General features: G+C 38.8%; 1 protein-coding gene across 3 annotated transcripts in view; it reads right to left on the bottom strand.

Annotated features, from left to right (window-relative positions):
* Positions 1-20,534, bottom strand: part of CADM2 (cell adhesion molecule 2) — a 671,028-nt gene that overhangs the window by 379,928 nt on the left and 270,566 nt on the right. The gene's annotated exons all lie outside the window — the stretch shown is intronic.

Here is a 20,534-nt window from a genome sequence, read left to right as displayed (position 1 = left end):
TATTAAATTAGTATCATGACACAGTCCTTCTCAGAATGAAGGATGTAGGAGAATTAGTGGCTACGTAATTAGAGCATGAAAGGAAGATCAAGAGAGAGGTCCCAGAATAGCAAGTTTATACAGTGCTGCAGGAAATTATTCATCCTGCTCTGGAAACAGTCTGGCCGCATTAACATGCCACTGTGCTATGCCAATAAACCTTTTGAGGCTAGACTGCCCTGAGTGTAACTGGATAATAAGTGACTCTGTTTGGGTTGGGAATCAACAAGCCTTATATCTTGCATTTCTGAACACTCTGTTCCAGAGCTGAAACAAGCAGCTTAATTCTGCTTCTGCCTGACATTAGTTCTAGTAAAGCTTTTCTGTGATCAAATCTGGTTGCATTGCTATGCCTATATCCCTGACAGGATCCATTTATTGCTAAGCTTCCTCAGTGTGAAAAGAGATCAGATGCAGTCTCTGACTTCAGGTTTTCTAGAAAAGCATACAGGAAAAAATTACCTTGGGAAAGGATTCCACGAAGATTAGTTTTTACTTTCTCACTGTATCAGAGTAAAAAAACCCCAAACAAACCAATAGTTTTTCTGGACTCTGTGTATTTGCTTACAAACCCCAGATACCTGAGCACCAAAAACCAGAGCTGCACGTTTGTAGTTTACGTTTTCTGAGCCCCAATTAAAGCAAAAGAGAGCAATTTTCACAAATTGTTATCTCTATTGCATTTAACATAGCCCTAATATGCAGATGCGGTCAAATCATATCACATTTATAAATGTGTCCTTGGTATCGCTCATTACTCTTGATTGCAGTGTAATATTTGGTTGAAATTGCTAGGCATGCTCACTCTCTTCCTGTTGTAAGATGCTGGGTTCTCTTCTAAGACAGGAGGCTCTCTTATCACCTGTAGCTGCGTCCAGCATTCTACCCTCCCCAAACTGTCAGTGTCCAGCCACTGTCAAGTAATCTGGCAATCAGTTTTGTCAAAATGCCCTTTGGCAAAATGCTAGATGATCCTTCAGCTGGTCACCAGCCTGTTTGGCAAAGCTGTTGTCTTGCTTGGCCAGCTTCTTTACTGTAGCCACTATATGCCCAGGTAGACCTATTCAGATGCAATGAACTTTTTTAATCTTTTCACTGGCCCTAACCAGTTATTGCCTATCATAAACAATGCCCAAGAAAATGGAGAATACCACTGGTAAAATGTTAACCCTTGGGGATCGGGTAAGAAGCAACAAACATATATGCATGCACATACAAAATACATAGGTAAACCAAGTTGTGGTATTTCATAGAAGTAATGCAAAAAATCTCTTTGTTTATGGGCTTTGGTTATACATAAGGATAAATATGACAAAAATCTGATACTGTTACTATGTTAAAAGAAACCCAGAAGGCTTTTTACGCCTTGGAATAAAGGAAGACATAAAACTTCTACATAAACTCTTGGGATACTATAAAAAAAGAGAGTTTTCAATTTCTGACCCTGAACACTCTCAGTAAGTATGCCCCAGTTGTGCAGCCTATAAATTTTCAAGGTTATTTAGAAAGTGGAGAACAAAAGAAGTGCTTCTCATAAGAAAACCTCCTTCGTAGCAACAACGGAGGAAGTCTTTCTTTTGGAATTCCTCCACACATTATTACCCATACAACTTTAAAAGTTAAATAGGCTAAGGCATTATATGTATCATATTTTAAAAATACATTTGTAATTCAGATTGATTAAAATCCAGTGTGCAATATTTTGGGATATAGCCATAACTTCTCCTGCAGTTTTGAAAGATGTTGCTAGATATGAGCTATGGAACCAATTAGAGCACCAGTTCAGACTGAGGAAAAATGACCGTACATAAATAAAGTACTTCTATCACGTAAAAGAAAAAGTAGGCATACCCATAAAGGCAAACTAGAACATCAACACAAAAATGAAACTGGATTTTCCAGGAAAAACGACAGCTAAATGAAATACCTGCTAACATATTGTGCAGAGGATTTTATGCTGAGCATTTCAATTATCCAACATAGGCACACCAGTAAGTAGTTTACAGATGATACACACTGCACAAAATACAACTGAGCAATCTAGTACTAGTATAAAATTGAAAATAAATATCTCTCTCAATTGCTTTCCCCCACTTTAGGGACACAATGACTCAATCCATTCAAATAATTTACCTATACAGACTCACTGCTTCTATGCAACCTTTCTGAATGAAAAAGGGAAAGTAGAAAAAAGGGGCAACAAGACTGAATCCAAATGGTTTTGTTGTTCCTCAAAATACGACAATATGGTGCTACAGTGAACACAAGAAACAAAAATCATAAATGGTCATCCAACACTATTCAGACTGATTTTTGTATGAATATCTGTTCTTAGTTCAGTTACCAGTTAGATCACTTCCCTCAGAGTTATGAAATGTTATGCTGCACCTTTTACTTTCATCAGTGGTAGCACTCCAGCATGCTACAAAGAAAGAAGAAGCATTGATGTTCTAATCTCTCCTTTTTATTTTATTTTTTTTTCCATTTCTAATCCTTCCTAGCTTCTTTTGAGGTACAACTTCCTTCCAGCTCACACAGAAGGCTAATGACATCAATAGATTGCTCAGGAGGGCACTTGTAATGAAATCTCTGCATAAGAATTCCAGTGCTTTTGAAATAATTCAGTATTTTTCAGGAGACAAAACCAGACTAGCTTTATCTTTCTCCTCCAATGCAACTGGGGGGACGGGACAGACACGACAACAACCAAAACACAACAACAACAAAGAAAAAACCAACACACACACACACACACACACACACCCGACAAACCACACACACACCCCTTTTTCTTGTGGCTTTCTGAAACATTACAAAGCAAAATCTCTTGCTTGTCTTTGTGTTGATCAATGAGAATGAAAAAGACTTGTACAAAGGTGGAAACAAGTCAAAATGCCCTTTCTGACTTGTTAATGAAATCCTTCTGATGTACAAAAGGCATTTATTCACCACCTTAATAGTCAGGCTGCAAGTAGATTTTATCTGGCTAGAGACTCATTTATTTGAATGAGAAACTAATCTCTTTTGTGGAATTCACAGAAAGGACTTGAATTTAAAAATAAATAAAAGGAATTGTTTACCTGCACATAGTTCATAATGGCTTTGGAAATGCTACCTATGGATATTGACTACTGATTCATGAAGCATTAGCCTGGTACTTAAAAGAGTTCACACTATTAAAATATAATGAATCTATGCTCTAGACAAGCACATAAAAAAAAATGGAGACAAAGTTAAAATTAGATCCCAAATGCACTCAGAAAATATTAACAAAACGTTATAGAAAATATTTTTAAAGGGCAGGTTTGACAGTGTATGGAAAGAGCTCCTGCATGAAGCTTTGCAAATTGCATTTAAAGGGACTGACCTGACATAAGGTTGGCAATGGATGCAACTGGAGCTTTAATTGAATAAGCTCGGACATCTGTCTCAACTGTCAATCCTGCTAACAATAAGATTGATAGATGCAAGCTAATTGCCAATTAGAGGGAGTTCTTTGAGATATAGGCTGTGAGTTTAGAAGCTGGATGAACTCACAGGGAGGAGGATGAAGTGAGTGTGCAGAAGAGAGTGCAAGATTTCTGCCTGCTTCCATACAGAGACCATGAGATCTTCTTAGACTGAATTCACAGAGTAAAGCACCACCAGCACAGTAATGAAGGTGTGAGAGAAAAACTGGATCTGTGTGACCAACTCTCTTTAAAAGAGTTTCAAGCAAATACCCAGTATGGTTTTACTTACACAGTCACTAACACCCCTTTCCTTTGGGAACACAAAGTATTTCAGCATTGCATATACGACTCTATTAGATGTCTGCCTTTCTTCCTCCCCAAATACAAAGATACTATCTAGTCCTCCTATCTTTTCCACATCCTTTTAACAGACTATTTATAATAAAAATCATTAGGATTCCTTTCGCTTCTAATATGTTTAAACTCTTTCTGGACTTGCCTTGCTGGCTGCTAGTCAACGATTGTCTTCTTTTCCCCTACCAGTTTTCTATCATTCCTAGTTTTGGATACAAAGCCTTTACAAACCATGTCCAGTTTCTTCCTAGTTTGGCAACTGATTTGTCATTTTCACTGGCCCAGAATACTAAAAAACTGGTCTCCCTCTCCCCTATCCCTTCTCCAGGTTGTGGAATTGCATCTTGGTAAACACAGAATGTGTGTTTTATACATTACAGTTATCAATACTTATTTTCTGTTTTAGCACTGCATCCCCAAGCCCTTTAGGATTCACATGTAATGGCACCATGGTATACCATAAAGACTCATCTATAATTATTTGTGGGACACAAGAGCAGGACAGTGAATTTATTTTTCTCTCTTCTCTCCAGCACTAAAAATTTGTTCTTCTCAAGGCGCATGCTGGTTTCTTTAAATACCACTTTTGTAAGTACATCTGCACAAGTAAGTACTTTGATTTGGATTCATGTGCTTGCAGAGCAAAACTGATAAAAAATGTCGTGGCTATTAGGGGCAAACATTTATTTCAGTACTTATTTACCTGTGTATTCTAGCCCTCATGCTGATGGGAAAATGCTTGTGGAGGCAATAGTTGAGGTTGTAACAACAGTTGCCAGGTTTCAGAAATAATAACTGGCAGCACAAAATGCCCAGTGTGCCACATACAGAACTCAGTGTTCTTTTTCCCAACAAACCATAAATGGTTTCTGGCGTGATGTAGTAGCCTGTTAGTAGACACTAACAGGTATGCCACAGTATACTTCCCCTATTAAGCTTTCAAATAATCTATTTCTAAATCGCCTGTTACTTGGAAACATATAGTCACATAAACCACACCTAGAATAAAAAGACAGGCTTTTCTGATGGCTAATGAGGATAATATTCCACTTTGAATATTGGAGTTATGCCTTTTCCAGTACCAAATATGCCTGGGCATTTCTATGTGGCCTAGTTTCACTGCTTCTGGTAGTTCACGCAAAAAAAATATTCTAATTCATTATGCAGTGCTTAAAGGGAAAACATCACTACGCAGGGATGGTGGTAGTGATGGTGGTGGAGCAGGCAGAGACAAAGAACTTAGGCTTGTAGTGTTATATCTCAGTGGACAGAGAAGTTTTCACCTACCTAAAAGTCCAAGGAAGTGACCTCCAGACACTTATGTCTGCACAAAATAAATGTAATTTCTGGCACACAAATATTTTGCAGTGAAAGTTGACTGTTACTATTTTGCTGGGAATGGAAATGGCAGAGATACCTGAAGTCTCAAGGGTTAAATAATTTCTATAACAATAATGACCAAGACATTAAATGTACATGAATATTTAATTTCAGCTGTACTTTGTTCCAGTTTAATTGTCAAAACCACTTTGCTAAGAATATGGAAATAAATTATCTATACTACTCATTTATGCAACATCTTCGCCTCCAGATTTAGGACAAGGAGTTAAATCCACAAGGAAGCTAATTTAGTGTCTTGTTCTGCCAGTTCATTTTACAATGCTGAAAGAAATAGGACTAAGTATAGTTGTGGCATCATCCATTCTCCTTCCACACCCTGTTTTTACCCTAATTTTCACAGCTTTCTCATTGTCTATTGAAAATAATTCCTCCACAGTCAGTTGGCTTTCTCAACAATGCTTTTCAGTTGATCCACAAAAATCTCTGCTGTCCGACTTCAGGCTTTCAAAATATGCTTGCATTCAAAGTGCAGAAATAACTCTGGTTATTTTTCTGAAGGGTTAAAATCTGATGTGTGGAGTGTAATTCCCTTTAAACATAACATTCTTTTAATGGCACTATTGAAAGTGCCCCTAAGTGTTCTCCAGAAGCTGTTAAGCCATTCAATGCATCCTGCAGTGTTAGAAACTCCTCGCACTCTGGCCCAATGACTGACTGCTCCATGTGGATCTTTTATCTAGACGAGCTATACAGCTATGTAAAACAGCAGTGAATGGCACATCACATTTGAAAAATATAAAATACAGTTTATTTTTATTCAGCTTTATTTTTCTGAAGAAAAATGGCACTTTTTCTGGTGGGTTTACTTTGTCAGGACATGTAGAGTTGAAAGATATATAATGATATTACTGAAATAACTGGAAGATTAAAACCAACTTAAAAAAGCTGGACAGGTAACAACTATTGGAAACAGAACTGAAAAAAGCAAACTCAAAGCTGTGTACTACAGCCATCAGTAAAGAAAAGAGCAGAGATTTAAGTGACAGGTGAGGTGTACGTACCCACAGAGCCAAGTAAAATGCATGCCTAATAGTTGTGACTTTAGGCAAAAAGTCTTAATTCTCAAGTTACAAATCCATTTTCCAATGTTACATGCTAGAGGCCATACAGCCAAAGAGTGTTTTCACATACATTCTTGTAACTTGGCAGTATAGCTGACTGCTATAATTAAATACCTTTTTATAGTATAAATGAAACTATTTGTATGTCACTGGGAGAATTTAAACTTTGCCAAAACCTAATTATTTAAGATACATTAATTATTTTAGAGTTTCAGATGCAATGTTCTAAAAGGTTCTTACGTTTTAAAACAAAATACTGCTGCAGATGAGAACAACAACATAGCTGAATCTTTTGCCTGAAAGATTTATTGTATACAAAGCGATGATATTGTTTATGAAGGATTGAATTTTAACAAGGTGAATCAGTCACAAAAAATGGTTTTTAATAGCTGGTTTAGAACGGCGATCAACTTTGGACTAGTGACATTAAGGTACAGCGTGTAACTTAAAAGGAAGATTAAAAGTTCAGCCTCTTGCACCCTTACCCCGCCACACATACCTCGTAAAGCAAAGGACATGTAGGGGAGATGCTCCCAGTTTCCTCCACTGGCATCACATTTACTTGTATTGGGTGGGGGTTGTGGAAGGAAAAGAGAGAGGGAAAAAAATTGACTGAAAAATTGGATGTTTGTTCTTTCCCCCCATGTTTGTTTTATCTAACAGGTAGTAAATGAGAGTTAAAAAGTTGTCAGAGTTAGGTACTTTTAAATGGAAGTGACATGCTGATGGCCAAACTAAAATCAAGATCACTCTGTCATATCCTTTAAAGGACTATTATAGGTGAACCCCTTTTGCATTTTAGCTAGAGCTTAAGGACTTGGAAGTTAAACCAAAATTTCCACTTGTTATGTAGATCTGTGCCTCTGTTGCTCAGGGAGAAGGGAAACGGGTCCTAGGGTCTGGATCCTGGTTGTCAATACTGTTATTCAACAACACCTAAATGCAAAATAAACATACACGTTCATTGAAGCAGGGCTGGGAATCAGGACTCCTGTCCTTCCAAAGGAGCCTAATTTGCAGCAGGTCACAAAAGCAAATGCTCGCTGTTCTCCCTCTCACCCTATAAAACTTGCTGCAGACTGGTCAGGATTCAGTAGCAAAGAGCATACAAGCCCGACCCCAGCCTTGCTTAGCTACCGAGCCTGCAGGTTCAGGTTAGGCCACACACTTGAATCTACACCCTGCTTGCAAATGCTCTTGTTCTATAATACGAAACGTAAAAATGTCCAAACATCCTCTGAAATGAGAGGTGGGATTCAAAAGCAATGAGGCTGAGGGGAAACAGAACTGCAGTCTCCCATTGAGCAGTACACATAAGAAAAAGCCTGTCCTTTTGTAGCAGTGTCTCAATATGACATTTTCCTCTTTCATATCCTTGTCCCCCTGCCCCTGAGGAACTCTCTTACCCTCTACTTTGTTATCCCCATACTGGGCTTACATCACCAACTGCTCAACAGCTGACTGCAGCAGCAACAGCATGAAACCCAAGCTAGCCCTCTAGAAAACCCGAGCCTGGGAGCTCTGTGGCTGCCCGCAAGCAAGTAAAACTGTCCCACACAGAAAAGGTTACTAACTCTTTTCCTGACTTGCAAGACAAGTCTACTCCTCCTGCTCCAGTGCTGTAGCAAGATATCTGAACCAAACAGGAGCCTTTGACCATGAACCGTAAGTCTTCAAGTTGACACTTGTGCCAGGAAGGAAGGAAAACACCAGCACCTTCTTCATCTTCCCTTTTTCCTATTCACCTCGCTTCTTTCTCATGTCCTTCTCTTCAACACACAGAAATTTCAGTGTTATCCACTGACTTGGAGGTGTATTTTACTGCTCAGCATGTTGCTTGCCTTGCATTTGACTCTATTGTTCAACCTCCCTGTTTAACTTTATGTGGCAAAGTACAGACACATTTAATCCCATAATTCTGTAATCTTAGATATGCACTTTAGCCTTGAAATCTGCTATATTCTGATTTAAGATACACCAACGCAGAATATGAGTATGTAAAAACTGAGACCAGTGTTGAAAATAATCTCATACCAGCCTGGTATCCTTCTCATCACCTGGTCCAGTGATTTCCCTTGTACATTATTCACAATCCTAAAGAAGAAATGCATTGTGCAGCAAGAACAGTAAAGTAAAAAGTGAGATCTGTGGCTACATAAAGAGGAAAAGCTGTTTCTATAAGACTAAGATGATTCACATTGTAAACCTGTCCTAATAACACATACTGTATTCTTGAAAACACAGAAACAATAGATATGAGTCATTCCTGTGCACACACAATATTTACAACTCCTTGTACAGTTCTAAATTTTAAAACACAATGTAAGTTTTTTCCAGGAATGAACAAGTAATGCTGACATCATGTGATATGTTCTCTGCAATAATGAGAACTCTCTACCACTGTCATAAGAAAGAAGCTACAATATAAATTGCCTAAGTTCCTATTATTTTTAAGCTATACCCCCTTGCAGTTCATAGCATTATATCACAAGAAAGCAGAAAGGAAAAATTTAAAAACAAAACAAAACAAATAAACCAGCCAAAGTCTCCCCAATCTAACTGACAAGGTAAAGTTTGCATGCAAAAGGAAAGGTTGTATTCGTTCATCCAACCATAAAGGCTCTTCCGACCTCTGCTGTTATCTAGACACTAAGAAATCTCCAAATGGTTTCCTCCAATAACAGCAGACAACTCATAGCAGTAAAAAATTCCTACTAAAAAAAAAAAAAAAAAGGCATAGACACTAAATAACTTATGCAGCCAAACTGATGGAAGAAGACAACCTCTAATCATGAACACTGATCCTGTGTATGCTGTGAATGATGATTCTCCAGCATACCACTAAGGTCTCCTGAAATAAATCTACAGTTCAATGCTCACAATTTCCAAATTTTTTTATAAATGTTTCTGACGAGGAGAAAAAAAATAAAGTAAGTTTGATCCAAGTGATGCTGGACATCTCTTTCATTAAATAAAAAAGTATGCTAGAACTATGGGGGATAAATGTTACTGCCACTAAAAGCACACAGGCACAAAGGACTCTTATTCTTCAATATTTTTTGTTACAACTGTATGTTCAACTCAAAACTTTATACAAAGATTAAGGGGGTTTTGTCTTTTTTCACAGAAACCCCCACCTTGCTTGAAAAGAAGGTATTTCTCACAATAGTGACTATGAACATGCAGGTATACAAACATGAAGAAAAAAAAATAGGAGGTGTTTTGAAAAATGGTGGCTTCCTCTTTCTCTTCACACACATTTATAGCAAGAACACCACTCTGCTCCTCAGCAGATGATCTCCACCACCTTCTGCCTCCACACAGTAAGGTTAGGAAGCCTTTCCTTCTCGTGTGGCTCCCAAGCACATTCCCTATAGTAGGAAGGATGAAGGTAATGAGCCCTTTATTGACCACTGGGCTGTCCTCAGCCAGTCTCTGTAACCCCAGACCTCCTTGTTCTGTTTATAGTTTGGTCTGTAGGTACTATACGTAATAATGTAGCATGTAACGAAAGCCTTGATTTTTACTTTTCCTTGCACAGTTTCCAGCTAGAATTAACACCATTTCAGTACCACCACTACACATAACTTCTCTCCAAAAATCATAAGCATGAAGCTCAGGGAAAAAGACAATTTTTTTTTTTTTTTTTTTTAATAACTAATGTTATAATCTAATCTGCTTCACTGTTTATGCATATACTTTCACATGCAACAATGATTGAGGCTGGGAAACAAAAAAGGTAATGCTACTGATTGCCAAGAACTGAAGTAATATGTTTCCAAAAGCAAAAAACCAAACCAGCAACAGTGGGATACAGCACATTACCAAGAGTAATGCTATGAAGAACAAAATCTAGCTTGACTGTATTTAAATGTAAGTAGCCAAATTCTCAGTAGTACATTTGGATTGAATGTCAAATAATTTCTCTGGAAATCAAAAATCTTCATCAACATGAAGCTGTTGAAGTTGTCTTTAATTTCAGTAGGCAATCTCAGTATAATTTCTTCTTGCCAGGTGACAAGAAGGAACTGCTAGCTACTCACTCGCAGACTAATTTTTATCAAGCACAGTATCCTTACAGTAAAGGCTAACAATTTTCTACATCAGCTGAGCAGAGGTTAGTTTTCATGCCCTTCTGAGTCCTACACACATTTCCTTCCCATGGTAGGTGGAGGAATTTCCAAACCTGAAAGTTATTTTGAGCAGCTTCCAGAGCCTCTCTTTGTGACACCTTCTTAAATGTGATTTCCTAATCACTATGCAGAAGATTTCACTGCCTAATTAAAGGACTGGTGCAGTGATGAAGATAAAGAATACAGAGCAGGGCTGCAAGCTAATCTACAAGCAAAACACAGGAGCTACTTGTCAAGAGTAAGGGCATATTTTATCGACAGCTGTGTCCAATAAGAATGAGTTATGCAGTGGAGGTTTAATATTAATGCATGTCAGTCGTTCCCATTACTTACTCGTTATACATACCTGGGGCATTTCCAATTCTCTCACTCTCCCTTCTTATTGTAATGTAATTAACATATTAACCCCTCTGAAAAGTCTTGTTTTTACATCATCGCAGACTTTTACAGACAGAGCTCAACAGAGCCACAGGTCACAGGAGTTACGTTTTTGGCCTGGGGTGGGTATGTAAGTCTTGGTGATGAGTGAATCCGCAGGCCAGATCACCGTTTGCACCTTTAAAATTTCATTTCCTATTATATGTCTGTTCCTATATATGTATATATGCTGAAGTATATATGTCTATTTATACCACTATTCCCCAAAAGGATATAAACAATCCGTTACAAGTCAATAATAATCTACACCAAAGACATTACTTAGTGTTTTGTAAAACTATTTTTCAAGAACGTGAGGTTACCGATTTTAACATTACCATTATGCTTCTTTGTAGAAACATGGTTCAGCTCCCTTGAGAGCTGAACAGCCCCGGTTCAGGTCAGCCATTTCTCCTGTGGGATCCCACCCGCTCAAAGCAGCACTGCCACCTCAGAACGACCGTTTATGTGCCACCCACATCACATCTGACATGGGAGCTCATAGCTGTCTTGTGAGGAAAGAGGCAATAACCATAGAAAATTAATCTCACGGCTGAAGCCAGCAGAGTTGATCCTACCTATACACTGTTATACAAAAATGTTAAACCAAATTCCTCTTCGTGGCTACTAATTTGTTGATCCTTATTTGGGGGCAATTAATTTTAGACATCTTGGACATAATCTGCAGACACAGAGCGTTCACAACAGTAACACGGACAAGGGCGATGCTGTTATCAGTGCATAAACCTCTCCACAACCATGCCCTAGGCATGGCAAACCAAAGGCCCAACCGATGCCTTTTAATTTTTGGGCTTACATTATCGTGCCTTAGTTTGCCGTATACAACTCAGGAATAATAGTAACATGGTTTGCAGTCACAGAGGTGCTTTAAAGCTGAATTTGTCAGTGGTTTAGAAATCATTAGTGCTTAGATAGATAAATGGGCATACATCTTACAATAACATTTTCTTGCAACAGGAAAGCTCAGGTCTACTTCTGCACAGTCTTCAAAGTGTTCATGCTCTCTCGCTCTTTCTGACACTTTCAAGTTTTCCAGTGGGAACAAAGCAGGCTGTCAGAACCCCAGCGCACCCCACGTCCTGGGGATTTGGCTAGCTGGGCGCTGGGCCAGCTCAGAGCATAGCTGGTGATCTGAAGATGGCTACTGTGAAAAATGTCAGAAGAAACCTCAGCCAGGGCTGCACACCCTTCCCTTGGGAGCTGCTTTTATGCTGAGCCTCTCACCCTGGATCCCTGTGTCACAGGGATCACACCTGGATCCCAGCTGCACTGTTGCTGTGCCACAGCCCTGCTGGTGCCTGGCCAGCCCGGCCTTGGCCCTCCTGGTCCATACAGCCACAGCAGATGATCAGGACCCTTGGCTGAATGTGGCCTACCATCACCAGACCTGCCTGGCTTGCCTCGCTGCCTGCCGCAGGACGGGGCTGTGCTCGCTGAAGGCACTGCCCTGCCTGCTGTGCTGCCCCCAGCCCTGGTTCCTCCCAATCCTGGCACCACAGGGCCTGCCTGCAAGCCTCACCCAGGCACGACTCACAGCCCACAACACCATGGCCACCAACAGCTCTGTTGCTGTCCCCCTCCCCATACCTAACCCACCCCAGGCTCCAAGTGACCCCGAGCCCAGTCCAGGTTTGGCAGTGGTCTCTGCTGGCAGCTGGCAGGAGGTGTTGGCAAGATCCCCACCTCAACATCACCTGGTTGGTAGTTACAAGATTATCCCCAAAACACTGTCCTTGTGGATATGAAAGCTCACCTGAAAAAAAGGTGAGAAGTAAACCCAGGTGTCCCATAGTTTCAGTATCTAACCAGGAGCCAACAGGTAAGAGGTACGTAAGAGGACATGGTTTTACCATCCCAACAGGAAAGACGCAAGAATTGCCCTCCTTCCCTGGAAAAATAAAGACTTAAGTAGTCACCTTGGATGTGTTTTCTGACAATGACCCAGGAGTGGGAGAAGGCACCTGGGTTCAGACCTGACGTGTACAAGCTTCCCTTGTATGTACAAGCATCCATGGTAAAGCAGCGCAGTGCTGCACTGCTTCCCAACTGCCGTGCTGGCACCAAAGCTCTATCGGACTATGGCAGAGTCATTTAGAATCCTGCTGAAACACCTTGACTGCAAGAATTCACATCGTCTAAGCACAGTCCAGGATCTCCTGCTCCCTACAGGAGCCTGTAACAGCAATACCCGGAGGTGTCTGTGCACTGATAAGGGAATTTAACTCAGGGCTGTGCAATCTAAGCCGAGGGCAAGACACCTACAAATTAGGCATTACAATGCTAAAGAGCCAAGTATGTCTGTCCCTTTGCGGATCTAGTTGTAAGATATAACAGATGAAATACCTGGTAAAAGCACATGAGGAAATCAATAATTCTGCCTGCGTTCATTGGGAGGACTGGACTGTGTGCTGTAAATATTACATGTAGTCACACACCGATGGGAATGGTGAAGTTGGAAGGAAATAGGGAATAGCAGCTCACTCAATACTCCACAGAAGTTAAAGGTTGTGGGGTAATACTAGTCTGTGAGCAGGTAATTAAAGACTATATTAGCGCACCTGCCTGAAAGGGACAATCAGTGTTGCATAGACAATCTTCATCCCAGCGTTTCCTAGGCTGCGAGTTCTTGCCTTGCAACCTTGAAGTAGCCTTGGCATATGTTAATTTTCATTCCTTTTAATGTCATATTATATAAACAATCCCTGTATTAAGATTGACTTCAGATATTTGTATTAAAAAAAAAGCGAAATATCCTCTTTGTTTGATTTGAAGGATACATTGTATCACCTTCCCCGCTCAAAGGACACACTCTAATTAAAGACTGAATTTTTTTCAGGATTTTAACTAAATCTGTCACTTAGCTTATGAATTAAAAATAATTAAAGATAGGGTCTCATAAGAATTGTACTTCTGCGCCTGCTCACTTCTGGCTGATTCTTTTCACTAACAAATTGCTAGTTTTCCATTGTTTGTGAGCTCTGCATAATTTGGATTTTCCTTGAAATAATTAAGGCACATGGGAAAATGATGTTGTATGTAAAAATAATTTTTCCCGAGTCAGAATTTTGTCTTTCTTGGAAAGAACAGTTATTCCACTCCTTTCCACAGATGAGGAAGGCAAATGCTTGTCTACAGGCAATTTTGTCAGGGACTAGGTCCCTACCAGAAAATGACGTCCTCTGCATTTATACTAACTAGTACCTCTAAAGATATAGAAAGCCTTTTGGAAAGACAGCTGCTGTTTATTAATACTTTGTATGGTGCATATGCTACTCATGAGCAGGAATGGCTGAAGTTCCCACTTCCCAGAACCAGCCTGCTCTGGAAGACAGCTGCCACTTCATGAAGAAGTTCCATTGCAGAGCTCAGTTATTCAAAGTTTTTCATGTCGCACACACACACAAAACGCAAGTTCTGAGTTTTACTCTGTACTTTAAATAACAAACTAGATTAATGCAATATCTGCCTTAGATACTTTCTTACCTTGTGACTAAAATCAATTGTTTCTGAATGTTTTGAGATAAATTTTAGCACATTTAACCCAGACAACCTGCTGTCCCACACACCTGCTATCAACAGGATAGCAAATTACCTTATTTCACCAGAGTGGACATTCTGATACACGTCACAAGCCTCAGCTCCTCTTGGCTGGTATTCTTTCCCTTCCAAACCTCAACTATTCCAAGTTTTTTATGGTTGAATCACTCATTAAATACTAGCATAAATTTAAAGAAATGATGGTAGGACAAGTAAAAAATATGTACGTTATCTATAGTCTCATCCCCACCCCAAGGAAAAAAAACCCAAAACAAAACAAAAAACAACTAACACAACTAAAACAAACACACACACCTAAAAAAACCCAAAGAAACCAGAAAGAAAGGTTTAATAATGAAGAATTTAAAAAGCTAGAAAACGTATTTTTTTAGAAACCAGTTTATTAACAATATTGCACTTTTGCACTAATAGAGACAAAATGCATATATCTTCACAGGGAAATTCAAATTTGCTTAGAAAAAAAAGGGGGGGAGCATACTGGCCCCACATTAATCACAACACTCAACCTGTGCATACAAAGTAAATTTTCTTTATTTATCTGTGTGTCTATGGCTGAAATTCAGCTGTGTGCTGTTGTGCAAAACAAAAAGAGTTAATGTCAGGAAAACATGTAGAAGTACAACATAAATGCAATCTCCACTTCTTCAGATATATTAATCTCAGAATTGCTTACTTTTAAAAAATATTTAAAGATTCATAACCACTTGTCGCTCCTTGTTTCCCCAGCTGACAGCAAAAATTAAATACCAATCATAATTCTTGCTCAATTTTAAAGATTAATGTGTCTGTCGTTGTGCAAAGTATGCCATTAGAAAAATGTGGAATTCTGAGTGTTTGAAAAAAATATAACACTATTCAAAAATGGAAATTATTCTTTGTCAAGTACTGCCTTAGTTTAGAAATGCAGTTGATAAAAAAGTCATCCTGTCTATATCTCCTTTCTTAACTCTCTCATAAGATGAGCTAATGGTATTTTATGGCAACTTGACTAAATTTTCCCTTTCCGCTGTTAAAACAAGGAAATGCAGTGGGGTTTAAAAAACCAAAAAAAACCCCAACACACAAAAACCCAAACAAAAAAAACCCAAAACCAAAACAAAAAAAAACCCCCCCACACAAAAAAAACCCCATAAAAAAACCAAAACCCAAACCCCAACAACTATTGCTTTCCTAAATCTTTATGGCCATTAGTTGATTTATTTTTAAAAAAACTAAATTTAGAAAGATTTTGCAGAATTTGTGCATATGCTTATGTATCTCCCTCCTTGTCTTAATATAATTACTTCCGACATCCTTAAAATTGCCATGCCAAAACAAGAACAAAACTTCCTGAGGCAAATGTATGATAGCTCAAAGCTCACTCTTCCCCCCGTCCCTCGACTGTCTGTCTTTATGAAATCTGAAGAAACATGATTACCTTGGAAACTTCTAGCCTTCTGTCAAATTTGATTGAAAACAGCCAATACCTTCAGATGTTTTCAGAGGGAGTCATACAAAGTCATAAACACTGAATGATCTACAACAACTCTTTAAAATACAAAACCAAAACAAAGACTAAAAATACCAAAACAACCAAGCAAACAAAACCAGTGTTACCTTAACAAATAAAGTGGAAACTCTCTTTTCTCTGAGCTCTGTTTCAGAAGTATGAATTTAAAAAATTCTCCGTACTCCCTCAGACAGGTTCATTTCAATTCAGTTTTAATGAGCACTATGAAAAGACTATGAACAAGATTCATTTTCATAAACCAGTATGAACTTTCAACTTTTCTTCATGATGTTCTATTACTTTTTACATAAGTAATGCTATTTTAGTATATGCTTAAAAAAACCCCCAAAAAACAACAACAAAAAAAAAAACCCAAACAAAAAACACAATTCTGGTTGCTTTTAAAACCAGATTACATTTAAGTAATTTTCAAATAATTTTTTTTTTGTAAATTCATAGTTCCTTATTTCCAAATCTAAAAAAAAATTAAAAATGGATTAACTCTTCCCAAGACTAACCTTTGTTCAAATCATAGTGTTCATAAATGACAGGAACATTCCAAAATCGGCAAAGATAAATCTCGTCTTTGAAATTACTGAAAGCCTTCATTAAGCCTTAATATATGCTGTCAGTTTTAAACTAAATAATAGATGAGATTTTAACATAATCAGAAGAAAGCTGCTGGTACCTGCCTCTCTTACTGTCACAGTTAAATTGACATGGTAATTTAAAAAAAATAACACCTTCTCTAAGTCAGTTAAAGACTGACAAGCACCCACCATTTAGAATTTTCTTCTTCATGCCGAAGTATGAATTCACTGGTACAAATGAGCAAAAATCTCTTTGGCTGGTCCACTGTGGGATTAAAACTTGGGTGGCTGGTTTAAATAACGAAGTGCATCTAAAAAGGGAACACAAACACCTTTCTCTTGGAAAAAAAAACCATTATTTTGTTAAGGTAATAATTTGCTAGTATGTTATTATTTGTTATTTTGCTATTCATGGCTGCAGGGGAAAATCTATCAATTTTTATGAAATGTGCATGTGAGGATTAGACTATATACTGTGCTTAAAACCTACACTTAATATTCCACATACTATGAGGATGAGGACTGCATAATGCAGACAACTAAACAGCCAGAAACTCAGGTGATCCTCTGTATCATCTGGTATCTGAAAGGCCGGACGTAGTTTATAAGGGAAACAAAATCCTGCTAATCTGTAGCCACTGCAGTCTCAGCATACCTGCTGGTTTCAGGTATGCTTCTCTCCTCCCCACACCCACATGCGATGAAGAATAAATCTGCTGCAGCTTCTTGACTGACGGACCGCTGTACATCACCATATGGACCCAGCCTCCTCAGAGTCCTCCGCACCGGACTGCCTGAGCATCGCCACCCACAGCACATCGTACGGGAACCCCTCACAGCCACACCGCCTAGTGCACGTCTCCACAGAGATTTCACCACCTCCACAAGTGAGCTCAGCAGCTGATATCACCATGTGCCTCTGGTCTTTCCTTCTTTCCTCTCTGACACCTATTTCAAATACTGCTGGCATTGACTGAATAAAAATTCAGTGGCTGGCAGCTTCTGCATCTGTTGGCCCAAAGTCCTCCTAAACTTCTCTTATGAACAGCTAAGAGCTTTTATCTAAAGTAGCATTGAAAAAGGCTGCCTGCATGCAAACTTAATGATGGTGAAATGAAATCAAGCTGTAAATAGTGGCAGAGAAGGTATGCCACCAATAAAAAGTTTCATTTAGAAAGTGTTGGATTTCTCTTCTGGAAGGTCACCAGGTGATGGTTTCAAAGTCTGTTTTAAGATAGTCATGTTTTGTGTCTATCAGCTGTCACTATGACAGACACATTTCACTATTTTAGCTGCAAAAGGGATTAAAATGGGATGTAATAATTTCAAGTACTTCAGAGCTCACAGCTCTAGTCCCTGGATCACTTGATAAGACTAGAGAAAATATTTGAACACTCAAGGAAGGCAACAGCACTACGGATAATAAACCAGCATGACTAATAGCCCTTTTCAGCCTCTAAGATTTATTTTCTGGTTTTGTAAGACAAACCAAGAAATTTACAACTGAAAATATCTGCAAAGATTCCCACCCTTCTGGGTTGAGTCAAGCCTCCCTGGTCTATGTCTTTGGAACCTGACCAGCCCTTGAAGCCTGGAAATTCTTCCAGGTCATGCAAATGCACCAGATATCTAGACATGAAGCTATATAAAAATACTTTAAATAAAAACAAACTATACAGTGTACCTATAAAATGAAATTTATTAGTCCATTCGCCTGAGAATTTATGGGTGATGACAAACCATAGCACAGACCCATTTATCTTTTTACCTTCCAAGGAAAATAAACAGTACTGACTAACTGAACAGGGAAAAGAGAGTTGTTATTCAAGCAGTGGGAATAAGGTGTGGATATTCTCTTATACCCAACTGCTCCATGAGCTTAAGAAGCTAAACTTACCATTAATAACAAAGATTCCTCCATGATTAGAGGGCCATGTCATTCCCTTATAGTAGGGGGGGGGGGGGGGGGGGGGCGGAAATAGAGTTACTAGACACTCAACTCTTCATTGACTTCATTGATTGGATAGATGGAAGCGAGTGCACTGGTGTGCATGTGTACGTCTGTGTGTTTGTATTTGTATGTATGCGTGCGCACGCACGTGTGTAACTACAGAATCCTCACATACTTTATTTGTAATAACTTTTTTTCTTAATTCCATATGTAAAGGTGAAATTGAGGCTGTTTTGCTTCTGTATGGCCTTCTTATACTGAAGACTTGATTATTGTTGTTGCTTCATGTCACATCTATCTGTGTGGCACGTACTACATATATCCAGCATGAATGTTTCATGAATATTGGGGAAGCAATTGCAACGTGAGATACAATGCATATTTCAGATGACACATGACTGATGTGTTTGAAGATCTGGGTTTATTATGTACTTGCAACATTCATCTACTACCAGAAAGCTGGTCTTTCCCCCTATTGCACTGACTACAGTCAAAGAAGGAAAACAAATGTGCATTTTGAATGTATCTGATCTTTTACTGAAACAATGAATTAATGTACTGTCATGTTTGTTTTCTACTGTCTTTCCCAATGACAGAGCACAGAGATAAAAACAACATCAAAACTCTTCTGTATTTTCTTCAAAATGTAAAAGTTTCCTTGTAAAAAATGTCTCATGCACGGCATCATTAATAGGTTTGGATTATTAAAATCTGGCTTAATGACACATTAGTTAAGTAGGACTTTACCATCAAAATCACTCTATTCTTTTATTTGATATCTGTAATTCTCTAAAGACTATCTCTCCTCTTCTATTATGTTACTTACTATCTCCACAGGATTAATAAGTCCAAATTTATAAGCAGTGACCTACATGTTAGACATCAGTTAAGACAAGAACCTGGGTATTTGTTGCCATCTCAATTCTACTGTAGGAATGGCCAATTCTGGAAGGGTAGTTTCCTTTGATTTCTCTCTTTCTTCATACCAAAACAAAAGATGTAGCAATGACATCTCCCAGCCATACACTCACAAACATGATTTTGAAGAGGCTTCATTTGATCCAACTGGGGGGAAAAAACCCAACCAAAACCCAACCAACTTTCTGGAAGCTCAAGAAATTTCACAGTTAAGAGTTTTCCTTCATTTTATTAAATGGGTTGTATAAAAACAAACAAACAAACAAACAAAAAACCCCAACCAAACTAACACAACATCTTTGTTGTAACAAACCAATACACCTCATTATTTCCTACAAATATTGCATATAACTAGAGGACTAATAATTCTTTGTCTTGCACAAACCAAGGCAGCCCTGCTGATGATTTCTTAGGTTGTTTAGAACACTTGAAAAGATAAAAATGTAGATCGGAACAGGCAGCCTGAACACTAACAGCACCGACCCACAAAGATTTCAAATATCTTTTTAAAAAAAAAGCTTCTCTTCTTTAGCTTATGAAAAATATGCCCCACTTGAGGCAAGTCCTGTAAACACTGCCACCTGGGTCTCCAGGGTAGGGTGAAGGTTGGGGGATCTGCACCGCGCACTGCTTGAGCTACGCGCCTTGCAGCTCCTCACCCACTTATACCAGTGAGAGCACGATGTCCCACTGCGTCCAGCCTGTATCTGGAGCCTACCAATCCTCACACTGGAATGCACATGGAATTGTATGGGAAGTTTGAACCGTCTCTGAGTCAATTTAACAAGCACACAAAGAAAACCGCCATCTCAAAATAGCTGTTGCTTTCAGGTAACAATTCCAGCAGGTAATGCAGCTGTTCTACAGTCCCTCCAAGTTTTCCCATTGCTCAGAGAAAATGTTACCACCTGGAGAGATGCTGACTGGTAAAACAATCTCTGGACCTTGATAACTTACGAAATGTTAAATGGAGAAATGCCAGCAGTAACTCAAAACCAAACACATTGCTCAGTCAATTGGCCGAATTGTGAAACTCCCTCATTACAGTTTCTCAATCCCACATTTCCCATTCTGTGTCACAATTGCGGGCATTTCAGCTTCTGTACCTCCATTTTCACTCCTTATTTAAAGGGTACACTTTGTAGGGCAG

This window comes from Falco biarmicus, chromosome 2, assembly GCF_023638135.1.
Source record: "Falco biarmicus isolate bFalBia1 chromosome 2, bFalBia1.pri, whole genome shotgun sequence".
NCBI classification, from domain to species: domain Eukaryota; kingdom Metazoa; phylum Chordata; class Aves; order Falconiformes; family Falconidae; genus Falco; species Falco biarmicus.
This window is presented reverse-complemented; position numbering and strand designations above follow the sequence as displayed.